At 39.5% G+C, this 2,198-nt stretch overlaps 1 pseudogene; it reads left to right on the forward strand.

The window, feature by feature from the left end:
• Positions 1–1,595: 1,595 nt before the first annotated feature.
• LOC108403959 (small ribosomal subunit protein eS24 pseudogene) lies at positions 1,596–1,986 on the forward strand (annotated as a pseudogene).
• The last annotated feature ends 212 nt before the right edge of the window (positions 1,987–2,198 follow it).

Below are 2,198 nucleotides of genomic sequence, written 5' to 3' on the forward strand. Positions count from 1 at the left end.
TGGAAAGACATATTAGTGCAACTGATGAATTCTTCAGATCAAGAGACTATGCAGTGAAGTAATTAGTCCAAAACCATATAGCTACTTAACAGCAGAAAGATGACTAGACCGTAGGTAGATGTTATCATTTCACTTTAAAGAAGCAACTATAATTAAGTAGAAGCTGAAGAGTTTTTCCCAAGGCAGGAAAATCTTGATTCAAATTCTAGCTTTGCTGGGATAGAGTATTATGAGAACTCTGGCTAACTCAGTTTCTCATCTACTAAGTGTGGTTTTCATACCCATTTCAAAGAGCGTAGTAAATGCTCAATAAAGATTTGCTGAATCTGATAACTGGACCTTCTAAGTGCGCCTTTGCTATAATCAATTTTTAGGATTGACAGCAAGAGAGATGTATAAAGTTTAAGTCACCAGATAAAGCTCCAGTGCTTGCCCTCTGAGTCAACTTATGCAAACCAGTGAACCTCAAAAATCACTGGCTCTTGGTTGGAATGTGATCCAAATTTTCCTCATAAGGAAACCAATCTTGAGGTTCTCCTAAGTGCAAAGTCAATACATACCTCTACCTACAGTTTGCTCATTAACCAGAACAACACGAACAGTGGGAATTGTTATTTGCATGATATTCTTAAACCCACAGTCAAGCTGTTCCTTGTATCTGTCTAGGCGGTTCATAGAAACGCTACTTTCAAAAAGTGAGTCCAAAAATCTGTGGATAATTTTCATTGATTTAGTGCATGAGCCTGTGGCTTGGGGCAGATCATGAAGCACTGACTCCATCCTTGGATGCTATTCACAGTCTCATTGTTCTTGGGCCAACAGCAATTGCCTGATTGGTTGCTGGCGGCAGCAACGGGGGAAATCTACTTACTATTTCAGGCAAAAGGGACCTGCTTCTATTTCTTGATGTTCTATTTGAGGATTCAAGGGCAATTGTACTCCTCTGCTGGAGAAGCAATGTATATTTGATGTTTTGATACTTTAAACACAGCACAACCTGGAATCTTCTGGGAGGGTGAAGGAAAAGAGTTCGTTTTGAGAAACGAAGAGAGAGAGAGAGAACAGTTCCTTCTTATTCAATTAAATTATACAGGTCTCCAGTTTACTATGACCTAGTCATTAATATTTTTGGGGTGGTATAAGATATATACACTAATATGCACAAATTTTAAGAGTGGACATTGATGGTTTTATGAATGTCTACATCTGTGTAACCACTTCTCAGCACAAGCAAAAGATTTCCAGGACCCAAAGGCTCTTCCTGCTCATACCCTTTCTAGTCAAAGACTTTTACCCTCTCCCCACACATCCACCCAGGTAACCAACTCTGGGTTTCTGTTAACATAGATCAATTTTGCCTGTTCCTGAAATACATATATAAGTGGAATTATATAGAATGCATTCTTTGTGCCTGGCTTATTTTGCTCAGCATTATGTTTAGTTAGGAAAGTAACTCACATTATTATTGTGATAGCAATATGGTTGACCCTTGAGCAATGCAGCGGTGAGGGATGCTGACCCCCACATATTCAAAATTCCCCACAGAGCTCTTTTCTCTCTGCCTGCTTGAAGATCTACCACCACCATAAACAGTCACTGTCTGGACCAGGAAGTTCATGGCCAACCAACTACATCAGTGGAAACAAATGTCATGAATATCCTTCACCCTGGGAAGGGAGCAGTGCCTAAGACCAAAATGTGGGGAAAACTAGCCAAAATGTACAAGACCACACCAGATGTGATCTTTGTACTGGAATTCAGAACCCATTTTGGTGGTGGCCAGACAACTGGCTCTGGCATAATTTAGGATTCGTTGGATTATGCAAAGAAAAACGAACCCAAACATAGACATGTAAGACACAGACTATATGAGGAGAAAAGACCTCAAGAAAACAGCAAAAGGAATTCCAGAACAAGACGAAGAAAGGCAGGGAGACTGCAAAGGCCAATGTCGGTGTTGCGAAAAGTGAGCTGGATACTGGGTAACAGAAGGAGTAAAGATTCTGCAGTTACTTTACCTGTGGAGGTTGTGAAGATTTTCATGAGAGGATTAATAAACTAAGAACTTAAAAAATAAATCCCCCCTATAATTTTTGATTCCCCCCAAACTTAACTACTAATAGCTTACTGTTAACCAGAATCCTTATCAATAGTATAAACAGTCCATTAGCACATATATTATACATCACACGTATTAT

This window comes from Manis javanica, chromosome 2 (genome assembly GCF_040802235.1).
Source record: "Manis javanica isolate MJ-LG chromosome 2, MJ_LKY, whole genome shotgun sequence".
NCBI lineage: Eukaryota > Metazoa > Chordata > Mammalia > Pholidota > Manidae > Manis > Manis javanica.